This window comes from Echinops telfairi, unplaced genomic scaffold, assembly GCF_000313985.2.
Source record: "Echinops telfairi isolate 266 unplaced genomic scaffold, ASM31398v2 ScPeMD7_3509;HRSCAF=4178, whole genome shotgun sequence".
Classification (NCBI taxonomy): Eukaryota; Metazoa; Chordata; class Mammalia; order Afrosoricida; family Tenrecidae; genus Echinops; species Echinops telfairi.
This window is the reverse complement of record NW_022107407.1, coordinates 7,778,140-7,792,065: the sequence shown is the minus strand read 5'-3', so window position 1 is coordinate 7,792,065 and position 13,926 is coordinate 7,778,140.

The window sequence follows — 13,926 nt, the reverse complement described above, 5'->3', positions numbered from 1 at the left end:
AACATTATAAACTGCCCCTCTTTATCTATTGTTTGACTTACATCTTGAGAACAATTATGTCGGAGATTAGGATTGAAACCCCTACTTTCTTTGAATTGCATTTCCTTGGTATATTTTTTCTGGAGCCTTTGATTTTTGGCCTCTTTTTGTCTGTAATCTTGAGATGTGTCTACTATAGGGAGCCGCTCAATGGATTGTGTTTTCTAAGCCAGTCTGCTGGCCTCTGTCTTTTAATACCTGAGTTCAGTCCATTGATAGTCAGGGTTATTGCATCCGTCTGTGGACTCTGAGATATCATCTTGTACCTTTTGTGTTGGGTGTTTTCCTACCTCCTTTCTTATCCATGTGTTGGGCATATGTGTGTGTGTGTGTGTGTGTGTGTGTATTTCATTCTTGTCTTGAGCCAATGCAATGTTAGAGGCTCCTTTCTCTTTGTTATCCTCTGGGTGGTGGTGTTCTATGTGGCAGTCTTTTATTTGTGCTCAGTGAGTGTAGTTCTCCCCATACTGGGTTGTCAAGGATCTTTTATTGGGCTGGGTTTCTTTTAATGTATTCTTTGAGTCTTTCCTTGTCTGGGAAAATTCTGACTTCCCAATCTATTTTGATAGATAATTTGGCTTGATAGTGTATTCTTGGGTTTGTGTTATTTTTCTTCAATTTTTGAATAAGTTACTCCACTCTCTTCTTTATAGGGTTCGCTAATAGTTATGAGCATATTCTTATTTGAGTACCTTTATAGGTGACTGCTTGTTTTTCTTTTCTTTTTTTCAAGCAGCCACTCCTGTTGAGTTTTAGTCTCAGAAACTCCTGGCAGTTCTACCTAGTCTCCAAGGGGCAGTGAGTCAGCACCTCCTAGACCGCAGCTAGTTTTTGGAAGCTACAAAGGTTTCAAAACTATAGTCTTCAGACTTATTCAGGCTATTGGTTAGGTAAATTAGTGATGCAGTCCAAGGAGACCTGGTAGTTAATTTGAGCTTTAAGTGTATCTACACACTAGAGCCCCATTTCTTCCCCAACTCCACCCTGGTTCTTTGCGACCAATCACCCCCCTGCTTGCCCACCCCCCCACGCCCCCTGCGTGTTCAGCTCGCACCACTGCTTCTTCCCCACCTGCCTAACTATCCTTCCCCCGCTTCTTCCCCACCCCTCCCACCACCCTGTCCCCCACCCCCTGCTTCTTCCCCACCCCTCCCACCACCCTGCCTCCCCACCGCTTCTTCCCTACCACCCCCTCACCCCTTGCTTTTTCTTCCCCACCACTCTGCATTTCCTTGCCCGCCAGATTTTAGGTTTTGCCTCCCATGGCCCCACCATCATTTTACTTTTAATTTTACGACCTTAAGCTTCGCTTTCTTAGATCCTATTTTCCCTTTTAGCTACGTATCTTTTTGAAAGGTTGTTCTGGAAGCATTCAACTCAAACAAATGTACTTTCTTCCGTGAGAGGATACTTTGAAGGAAAAACAAACTACCCTCGCGTGTTTGTCATCCCAAGCAAGCACCGCCAACTCCAGGTTGCGGAGGCCACCGGAAGTTCGGATCACCTGCCGCTCATCTCCAGCGGCTTCTCTACCGCCAGCCATGCCGACCAGTCCACAAAGGAGACAGCCTGAGTTCAGCCCCCGCAAGGTCGCCCCCCTATTTTCAGCACGGCCCAGCCTGAAACTAAAATCAACCGGTAGCGACCCATCCCCATTTTCACTGCTGGTTACATCCACCCTCCTAGCTTTTAAGATCCTTCTTCAAAGAACCTAATCTCTTGCTTTGTTTTCCAAGACACTTGTCGGCTGCTTGTTTTTCCTTTGCTGCACTTATGATTCCTCATTTTCCTCAAAGTTGGATAGCTTCACAATTACATACCTTGGTTATATATTCTTGAGATTCTGTCTAGGTGGTGTTCTTTCAGCATCCTGAATGATTGCCTGTTTTTCATTCATTAAGCTGGTGAAGTTTTCCTCTAAAAATTTCTTCACTATTTTGCTGTTGATTTCTTTGTTATGCCTTGTTCAGGTAGCCCAATTATTCTTATGTTGTTCCTTTTCATAACAACAGACATAGCTCTCAGTTTTTCTTTAGCTTCTCTGATTATCTTATTTGACGGCTTTTCCCATTCATTAAAGTCTACCTTGCTATTCTGTAGATCACTGTTACAATTTTCTGCCTCCTCAAGTCTGTTGTCAATGTCAGTGAATTTGCTACTCTCTTTTGTTATCTTGCCCCATAAGTCTTGTATTTCCTTTGGTGCATGGATTTTATTTACTCTATCATTTCATTCATTTTCTGTATTGCATCCCTCATATCCTGTATGACTCCAAGCAGTATTATGAAGATTTCTTTCTATGGCAGACAAATGTCTGCTTCTTCTATGCATGTCGTTAGGTTTAGAATTTTTCCGATATTCTCTTTTGTTTCTCCTGGGTTTTGTTTTGTTTTGTTGCGTTTTGGGGGGCTGATTGCTGTTTGTGGTTTGTTGTTTTAGAGGATCCCAGCCCCATTTTCCAGAGCTCTAAAAATATCTATCAGTTCAAGTCATCCAATTGTGCTGTTTAGATCTTTAGCCTGCTTGTTACGTTTTTTTTCCCCTGTTGATCTGTATTAAAGTCACCTACTATAATGTTGAACCTGTGCTTTCTTTTTTCATCTTTTGGAGTGTTTGATAAAGGAATTTCACGGGTGTCTCGTTGGGTGTGTATAAATATATTATGCTCACCGGTTCTTGATCTACTCTTTCACTGAGCATTATATAGTGCCCTCCTTGTCTCTTGCTATGGCTTATACCTTGAGATCAAATTTGTCAGAGATTAAGATTGCCACCTCTGTTTTTTTGAATTGCGATATACTTGGTATATTTTTCTCCAGCCTTTAATTCTTAACCTTTAATGTTTTGTCGGTAAACTGGAGATGTGTCTCCTGTAGGCAGCAGATAGATGGGTTATTTTCTAAGCAAATCTCCTAGCCTCTGATGTTTAAGGCCTGAGTTCAGTCCATTGATATTCAATGTTATGACATCTATCTGTGGAGCCTGATGTCATCTTGTACCGTTTGTGTTGGGTGTTTTCCTACCTACCTATCTTATCAGTTTGTGTTGTGTGGTTCATTCTTGCCTTCTTTCCACCATTGAGCTAATGCTTTCTTGGGGGCTGTTTTCTCTTTGCTGCCCTCTGGGTTGAGCTGTTCCAGGTGAGAGTCTCTTATTTGTGTTTGGTGAGTGTTGATCTTCTGCCTATACTGTGTTGACACGGATCTTTTGTAAGGCTGGGTTTCTTGAGTTTTTCCTTTTCTGAGAATACTCTTACTTCTCCCTCTATCTTAATAGATACTTTGGCTGGATATACATGGATGGGCTATCATTGATGAACCTTAGGTTTTACATTTTGGTCTTTGATCCACCTTGAGTTTGCTTTTGTGCATGGAGTGAGTTATGGGTCTTCTCTCATTGTTCTATAAGTGGATATCCAGATTTTCCAATACCATTTATTGAAGATGGCATCTTCATTCCATTTAATAATAATAGGCCTTTGTAAAAAAGCAGTTGTCTGTATGTGGATTTTTTTTATTTCTGGTTTTTCTGTCCTTATCCATTGTTCTGTGTATTTATCATTATACCAGTACCAGGCTGTTTTGACACTGTGGCTATATAATAGGCTTTGACATCAGCTAGTTCAAGACCACCTACTTTTATCTTCTTGTGGAGTTCTCTGCCTATCCTGGGATTCTCTCCTTTCCATATAGAGTTAGTAATCGATTTTTCCATTTCTTTGAAGAATGATTCTAGAATTTGGATGAAGATTGCATTGAATTTGTAGATTGCTCTAGGCATTATTGACATTTTCACAATATTGAGTCTTCCAAAGCATAAACATGGAAAATGCTTCCATTTGTGCATATCATTTTTGGCTTCTTGTAATAATGTTCTTTATTTTTCTTTATGCACATCTTTTGTTTCTTTGGCTGGATTTATTCCTAGACACTTTCCCTTTTGTATGACTATTGAGAATAGTATTGATTCCTTGATATCTTTTACTGTATCCCCATCACTGGTATAGAGGAATCCAGTTGATTTCTGCTTGTTAATCTTGCATCCTGCTACTCTACTAAACTCCGTTATTGTTTCAGCAATCCTATTGTGGAATCCTTACAATGCTCAATCTATACAATCATATCATCTAGAGATAGTGGAAGTTTTACTTCTCCTTTACACTTTCTATTGTACACTCTTGATATCTTGCCATGTCTTGTATAGACTTCTAGGTCTTCCAGCAGAATACTGAATGGAAGTGGGGAAAAGGGGCGTCCTTGTCAGGTGCCCGTATTCAGTGAAAATGTTTTCAGCTTTTCTCCTTTGAGTGTAATATTGGTCATTGGTTTTTAGTATACATGGCTTTTAATGTATTGAGGATTTCCCCTTCTGTTCCTATCTTCTTGACAGTCTTTATTAGGAATGTGTGCTGGATGTTACCAAAAGGTTTTTTGTGTATCAATTTATATGATCACAAGATTCAAGTCCTTTTTCTGTTGCTGTGGTGGATAATGTTAATTGTTTTACAAAAATTGCATCCCTGCATCCCTGGTATGAATCCCACTTGGTTAAGATGTATTTTTTTTTTTTTTTGAGATGCTGTTGGAGTCTTTTGTCCAGAATTTTGTTGAGGCTTCTTGCTTCTTTGTTCATGAGTGATATCGGTGGGGTCTTTGCCTGATTTTGAAATGAGGGTTATTCTGGTTTTATAGAATGAGTTTGGGAGTTTGCTATCCATTTCTATGTTATAGAAGAGTTTGTGTAGGATTGTTGTCAGCTCTTCCCTGAATGCTTGGTATAATTCTCCTACAAAGTCCTGTAAACCATGGCATTTTTTGGTTGGGAATTTCTTGATGACCTTATCTATTTCTTTTTCTGTTATGGTTCTGTTCAAATTCTTAATTTCCATATGTGTTAATTTTGAAAGAGTATTTTTCGACTTATTTGACCATGTCCTTCAAATTATTGAATTTGTTGCCATACAGCATTTCATAGTACTGCATAATTAATATTTTTTATTTCATTGGGTCTGTTGTAACTTCCTCTGGGTTTTAGTTAGTGTTGACTAGAGAAACAAATCTGGAGATACTGATATGTATAATAGAGAGCAATTGTATATTGAGAAAACATCCCATCCCAGTCCAGATCAGGTCCATAAATCCGGTATTAGTCCATATGTCCAATGCTAGTCCATAATTTTCTCTTCACATTCATGCATAACATGCAATGGTGTTGAATACAGTAAAATCACAAAAAGGTGGATGAAAAGCCTTGTCAATTCAGTGGCAGTGGAAGCATCTCACCCCTGGAAGGGTCTCCAGGTGGTTCATCAACAGGAAGGTAAAGCATAAAGAGTGTATCCCACCTCCAGGACGGAAGTGAGGAGCCCATACCCCCAAGGAGGCAGAATCAGGTTGTGACCCTGTTTTACACGCTAGACTCCACACATATACTTATTTATCAAACCCACATGAAATTTTGTAAATACCACACCTAGTTTCATCCCTAATTCTAGGTATTGACCTCTGCTCCTTCTTTTAAGTTTGCTAGTAATTTGGCCATTTTGCTGATCCTTTGAAACAACCAACTTTTTGATTTGCTGATTTTTCCAATTGTGCTTCTGTTGTTTAGTTCATTTATTTCCACTCTAATTTTCATGATTACTTTTCTTTTACCATTGATAGGTATGTGCTGTTGACACTGTTCTAGTTGCTGGAAGTGCTGTGTTAAGGTGCTGACCATATTTCTCTCCTCGTTTTTGTGCATTTGTGCATTTACTTCAACAAAGTAACCTCTGATAACTGCCTTTGTTGTATTTCATAGGTTTTGATATTTGTACTGTCATCCTCATTGGTTCTAGGATGTCCTCATTTCCTCTCTAATTTTGGCTATTACCTAGTCTCTTTTGAGAAGTATGTTATTGAATCTCTAAGTGTTTGTCTTTGTTTTCTTGTTGTTTGTATTGTTGATTTCTAGCTGTATTGCACTGTGGTCAGGGAAGATGTTTGAATTTTCTCTGTGTGTTTGAATTTCCTCAAGCTTGCCTTGCCTATTTTTTTTAATGTTCTTTGGAGAATTCTGAAAATGTCTAGGAGATCGAGTTGTTCAGCTGTGTTGTTCAGCTCTTCGGTTTCTTTATTAAGTTTCTTGTCTGTTGATCTGTTTTTCCTTGAGAGTGGTTTATTGAAATTACATACTATAATTCTAGATTTGATGATTTCTCTTTTCATGTCTTGAGGATTTGGTTGATGAAATTCGAGAGTCTTTGTTGGGTGCACATATGTTTATTATGTTTATGGGATTTTGGTCTATTGATCCCTCAAACATTAGTCCATTCTTATTTCTGATTATATCATGTACCTTGAGGTCTATTTTGTCAGAGACCAGTATTGACACCCATGCTTTTTTTTATTGCCATTAACTTGGTTAATTTTTTGTCATCATTTTAATCTCAGTCACTTTTTTGACCGTGAATTTGAGATGTGTCTCTTGAAGGCAGCAGATTGCTGGATTTTGTTATCTAATCCAGTCAGCTACATTTTGTATTTTAAACCATTAACATTCTGTGTAATTAAATCTAAATGCAGGTCAGTTGCTGGCATTTAATACTATTTGTGTTTGATATTTTCCTTTCTTCCCCCTTTTTAGGCTAGCGTGGCTATGTGAGGAATTTATTCTTGTGTTCATTTTTCCATTGGATCTGTAATGCTTTGGTGTGATAGTTACATAATCTGCTGTCAATTTGAGACTTAAGAGTGAAGGGGTGGAATTTAGCTTGTCAATCAATTCGCAGTTTGACGACCTCATTTGGAAGTGCTAAGGTGATAGAGAGCGTACTGGAGGTAGGACACACTCTCACTCCCTGGGAGACATTCCAGCTGACAAGACACAAGGAGCTACTCTAGTACACTAAAGTAGTGCACTAAACTAGAAGGGTCACATAGAGACACCTGCCAGCACTGAGATGCTTATACCACCACTGGATCAACAATACTTTCCACCTACTGGCCTGTGATCTTTCTGCATTTGGTGACATTGCACGTGTTTCTTGAGTCTGAAGAGGACTTTATAGATTGGTATCAGACATATGGGCTAATATTGGACTTATGGAATTGATGTGAACTGTACTGGGATGTTTTCTCAATATTCAATTGCTCTTGTATATAAAGTTTTTTCTTGTACATTTATGAGTATCTCTATGGATTTGTTTCTCTAGTCTACCCAGATGAACACGTCTGGGTACCGTTTTCAATGTGGTGTCTTCCACCCTGTAGAGGTCTCATGTTTGTGTGTTGTGGTTGTTGTTTTTCTGCCTGTAACATACAGGGGGGGGGTATATATATTTAATGCTGGTTTTGTTTTTACAAATTCTCTAAATGTTTCCTTCTTTGAGAAAAGTTATTTCTCTTTCAAATTTGATGGCAAGCTTTCCTGGGTAAAGGATTCTTGGGTTGTAGCTGTTGTCCTTCAACTTTTGAAATATGTTGCTCCAATTTCTTCTTTCCTGCATGGTACCTTGGGAGGGGTCTGAGCTTATTCTTATCTGTTCATTTTAATATGTGACTTTTTTTTTTATCTCTAGCTGCGTTCATGATTCTATCCTTTTCCTTGAAGTTGGATAATTTGACTACTATATGTCTTGATATGCTTTACTTTATTTCTTGGGTTGGCGGAGGCCACACAGAGGTAATCTAATTAGTGTTTTCTCTGCTTCTTGAATAGTTATCATCTCCTCGTTTGTGATATTGGCAACACTTTGACCAAGAATTCCCTTGATATTTTAACTGAAGGCTTATTTATCTCTTCCTGTTTAGGGACCCCAATAATTCCAAAATTCTTTCACTTCTGGAATTCCACATCATCCTCAGGCTTTCTTCAGATTCTTTTTCTTTTTGTTTGATTGTTTCTCTCATTTGCTGAATAATATTTGGTTTTAATTGAGATCACTGATTTAGTTTTCAATTTTTTTCTATTCTACTGGTGATATCACTCACCTTTTCCTTTATTTTTACTACATCATTCCTTAACTCTTGGATTTCCCTTTGGTGTGAGGATTCCAGTATCTTTATTTTTTCATTAGTTTTCAGGGTTGGTCCCCTAATTTCTTGTACAACCTTAAACAACATTCTCATGTACTCTTACTCTTGCAATTCAAGGGTTGCTTCTGTCTAAACCATCTGTGTTAGACAGGGTTTTCTACACAGACAAAACCAGATTGCTAGTTATATATATATATAAAGTTAGATAAATATATAACAAGAAATAAACTGTTAAATTGTATACAGATAGATAGATATATAATACAAGAAATAAACAGTTAAATTATAAAGCATTACAAATGGCTCAGTGCAACTCACGCCTGTGAGAGAGAGTTGTGAGACACTGGCAGTCCTTTGAGTCTTGAGGGCTGCTAGCTCTTCCTTTTTAGAGAGCGCTAGGCTATATCAGCACAGCAGCAAATAGCAAGGCAGGTCACCAGCTGTCAGCCAGGTCACAAACTGTCAGTCCCCAGCTCCAGAGAAGTAAATTTCAATCATGAGGTCTTAAAAGGACCTCAACTTACAGCGACACAGTCCACAGGCTAGGTGTCCCACAGGTAGTGTAGCCTGTAAATTGAGGCACAAAACAAGCAAGGCAGTCACACACTGGTCCGATGATCAAAGAGCGAGAGACAAAAAAAGCAAGGATCACCGAGCCATTTATCTCCCCACCCTTCAATTAATCCCACTTGTGTTTATTGGCCAGGCTGGCACAATAAACTATCTTACCATCTCACAGATGCCCACCTGCGCTCCTAGAGGCCCTTGACACTGGAACCCGATTAACTTTTGTTTCTCTAGATTTTTTACTATAGCTTCTGGTGTTCACCATTGTTAGTGTTTCATCTTGGTTGAACTGAAGGTGGGGCATAATCTTCTGATAATCTTCTGAGATGTGCCAGCGAAGGGACTTTCTCTTTAGGTTATGGGAAGATCAGAAAGGTGCTAGAAAACGTATTGTGTATAGATGAGGAGGAATTGTTAGTTGGGCGAGTAGGAGGATTAAGGATTAAGCTATAGGTGTTCTTCTGTAGGATTTAAGTGGTGGTATTATTCTTAGGAAGTCTCCCCATTAAATATTGTAATTATTAATGAGTTAGAGAAGTGGATTATGGAGATACAATTTTACTTGGTAAGTTAGAGAGTATTTGTTGCTGAGGTGGAAATGACATGTTCCAGAGTTTATGGTGTTTGGGATATGTGAGGGATATACTGGATCTATGTGAGTCCCTTATCAACCTTGTGTACATAGGCACAGTGCAGCCCTTCCATTTTTGTGTTTGTAACAGTGCATTCGCCCATCACTCAGAACTATCCATTCCTTATGTGTGGCCTTAGGGTGGAAATGGGCTATTATAATGGATGCTCCAGAGAAGAGGGGCTTCCAATCTGAGGGTGATCTGGCTAAGGACCAGTTTGCCCCATTTACACAGGCTACTTAGACTGCCACAGGAAGTCCACCAAGAAACCAGAAATGCTGGATTGCATTTCCCCTTGTGGGGTAAGGAGTTTTGTGTATCCTGTCTCAAGTAAAGTAGCAACAAATCTAACAACTTCCTGGAGCACATGGTGTGGCAGGTTCCAGCTGCACCTTTGTCCCGCTGGTGCAGGATCCCTTCCCAGATAGCTAGGACTATCTATCTGGGGAGCCCTGTCACACCTCTATCAGGGTAGATATGCGGGCCTTGACTAGGAACTATGACCAGTTGGCCTTCTACTCCATGGGAAGCCATGGGTTACAGTGTCAAGGGCCTCCAGGATCCCAGGTGGGTCTCCGTGAGATGCCTCCACGAGCTAGACAGCCCTGGTCCACCTCTGCACACTGGCAAGCTGCTGAGTGGATGGAGGGAGAAGGGGAGGAGGCCAAAAGTTGTTGCCCCATTGATAAGGGAGGCTAGACATGGGTGGGTTCTGTGAAAAGGGAATGAATAGGCAGCACTGCACAAAGGGACAATGCCAGTAATGAGCACAGCTGTGCTTTACATGGGTGAACTGACAAAAGAACCCTACACATCCCTTTCCCACAGCTCAATCTCCTCACCCATAAATCTGGCAATCACACAGTGAGCTCTTTGCACAGCTGATCTCTTTGATACCAAGCACTGTTTAAAAATTTTCAAAGCAAAAACTCATCTATAATAATCTCAATGTATATTTATCCCAGGTTACAATGAAAAATAGCTTGAAAAGCTAACTTTGAATTCACCTATATAGCATAAATTACTTCTATATCTTTACACTTAGGCAGTATGCACAATTGATACTCTTAACTAGTTGATAAAACTGTGCTTATTATGCCAAACAGGGAATCTAACATAAATGTTCTTTCATTCTTTGTCCCCAGCAAATCACTCATTGTTTAAAATAGGAATAAAAATTTCTATTAATTTTTCCTAGGACAAGCAGAAACTATTCTATCTCAGAAAGAATTGTAAAAGAGGGTCTCTAAACCTCAAAAGGAACTTCCAACAAGGCAAGTGATATAATATATTTTATACTCTCTCAGACAACTTTAAATCTACATTGGAGCCCAGTGTACTTTGAATTCATGGATTATGATGTCATTCCAATTCTGACCATTTATGAGATAATTTTTTAAAATAAATGAACAAATAGTACGATCCACTTTAAATATCTAAGTTTTATAATTTCATGTAATATTAAAATGAGACAAAATTTATTTCTTATGGATCTTTATCCATTTTCTATAACTCCAAATAAGAGATTTGATGGGGCCATGCAAATAAGGTGCAGAGAACTCTCTCTCAAGGATTGTCAGTTTTGTCATTGTCCTGGGCATAAGGGAGTCACCTCAGAAGCAAGAAGAGAGGGAATCCCAGGACCATCTAATAACAATAGGCACCAGTGCAGTACATAAGAGATCTCTCTCTGAAGTGGTAGAAGCACCAGAAGTAACAGAAGCAGCAGAGGAGCCCCAGCTGTAAGGCAGGTATGCAGGTGGTGATCCTGGCCCATGGAGGTGGAAGACCAGATAGAGAATCAGTTACTAGATGGAAAAGGTTGCTGCTGAGAATCAATGATTGTGACTTTAATGTTTTCAATCCCTGCTTGTGGTAAACTCTGAACTTTCTGAATAAACCCCCCATAATTGTGAGTATCATCTATGAGTTCTGTGTGGCCATTGAAATGGATTACTGAACCCAGCAGAGAAATAAAGTGCCATGGGAAGAATGGGTGGTATCAAAATATGGTAAGAAGAAAATTGGAGAGCAGAGGGATATCTGATTTCTACCTTGTAGCAAATGGCCTTAGGTTGAGGTAAAGTTACAATGTCTTTCTCTTTTGTGTAGCCAGAGGGGGTGGAGGGGTGGGGGTTGTTGAGTGCTTCCCATGCCATTTTTTTGCAGTAAGAAAAAATAAACAAAAAGAGAATTTTGTGCCCCCACTACAAATATAAAGGAAGGAAGCTTAAGGCAGTAGATGAAGGCTAATTATTATACATGCATAGGGAAGTTAAAGTTAATATCCCTTACTGGTTAACTTTGTAATAACGTGATATAATAAGCCTAAATTAATCTAGGAATGCCTCTTTTCATTGCTGTGGCCCATTTGTGTCCATGACTTATTTAATATCTAAAATAATACCATCAGTTAAGAATAATACAATTTTGCCATTATGCAATTTTTCTGACATCAGATTCAGTGTATTTTACACTATCTCATATTCATATTGTGAACAAAGTATCATAATTTTAAAATATATTTTAAGTTCAAGCAGTCTTCAGCTTTCAAATAATGCTCCAGTATAGTTAGCTTAAAATCTATTAGAACATATTTTCAGAATTAAGCAACATGTAAATGTGTTCCTGTGTCATCATGACTATAACATTCAAGAAAATTAATTTGAATAACTAGGTAAACTTTAAAATACTTCACATTCACTGTTATTGAATCAATTGTAACTAAAAGTGACTTTCAGTTAAAGCAAAGTCACTGAATTGAGAGAGTAGTGTAGCACTCATGAACATATTTCCTATAATTGCTATTATGATTTCTGAATGAACCTAGCTGACCATATCTGGTTGTCATAACTTCCTTTTATAATATTAAATCTCCAAGTACTTATATCTGAAAGTTCACATGGTACAGTTTTGCTAAAGAGATTTGATATAACAAATAAGAAGAAGGTGGATTTCAGATTGCCATAATATTCTGGTTCCCTACCAATATACACATTTATTTTACAAATTGAACACATATATTTAATAGGGAGAATTATGTTTATTAGTATATTATGTATAAAAACTATGGAGATAAAAATTTCTAGAATATGAGAAAAATAACTAATTTCCATTTACTATCCCTTACTAATCAGAAACAAGTCTATTATTTATTTATAAATAAATTATCCTTTTTTTTCTATTTTTAATTTGGGGGCACCATACTACCCTTGATTGTCAGCATTTCATCTCACTTAGATTTGAATCTTATATTCAACATTTGTTACCTATATGACCTTGAGAATCATTTGATTTTTCCAAGTTTCAATTGCAATATCTGTACAATAGAGATGATGAAAGTACTATGTCCTAAATTATTGTGAGAATTGAATTTAAATAATCCATATGAGTTACCGAGATGGTGGCATGATATGGGATAAGTGGATATGTACTGTATTATAGTATTTGTTTTTAAATTTACAAGGAAACTAGCTAAAAGGATAAAAAGAAATGTAAAATGATGTGACATGCACATTTTCAATTCTGATGATCTCTGAGGCTATATTATATTATGAAATTAAACTCCAATGTCTTCTTCTGCTTAGTTGCTCATGAGAAAGTAGTACTTACAATGAAACCATGCCAAAATAATATTCCAACTAACAGAAAATAATGACTGACCAAACTAATAATGTAAGTATTTTCACAAGAAGGGATAGTATTTGTCTTGTTCATGCCTATACTTTTAATAATAGGTATTGTGTGTAGGGTAGTTCAAGTACAGAATCAGAGTTTTTCATTCAACTACTTAATCTATATTTTATTTTAATATTTTCTCACTCAAAATATATTAAAACTTTATCAAGATTTACACGGTTATCATGTCAATCCAAACAAAATAAAATAAAACAAAAATTGAATCCATTGCTATTAAATCAACACTAGATCCTTGTGACCCTGTTGGACAGAGTTGTTTTCCTAGGCTGTAAATGTTTATCAATAGATCACCATAATTTCTTGCTGAGCAGTTGATGGATTCAACCACTGACCTATGAATTAGCACTTAAAGGAGATTGACCACTGTGTACCCAGGCTCCACTGATATCAATCCAGTAGCCATTTGTGTTAGGCTAGTTTCTCTAGAGAAGCCAAACCTCTGATACTTGTATGTGTATATAGATAGAGGTTAATATCACACCATTGTAGAAGTGAATAAATCCAGTCCAGTTCACGTCCATGGTCAAAAGTAAGCTAAAGGCTTTGTATTAGCCTGGGTACTTTTGAGATACAAATCCACAGAAGCTCATGTATAAAAGAGAGTTTTATATAAAGGTTAAGTGCACATCAAGAAAACCTCCCAACCCAGTGCTGCCCAAGCCCACAAGTCTAGCATTAGCCTATATGTTCGACATCAATTCACAAAGTCCTCCTCCATGTCACAAAGCACACACTATGACACTGACTGCAGGAGGAAAGCCGAATCAATGAACAAACCTGTAACCATCTCAGCACTGGCAGGGGTCTCCACATGGCTGCTCCAGCACCCAGGGCTACATCGGGATAGATCCATGCGGCTTCTCCTTGGGGATGTATTGCAAGAAGTGAGCCTTGTCAGCTGAAGCAGGGAACTGGCTAAAGCAGCTGCACCCTGGTCCAACCCTCAGAAAGCAAGAGACCTGAGAACTATA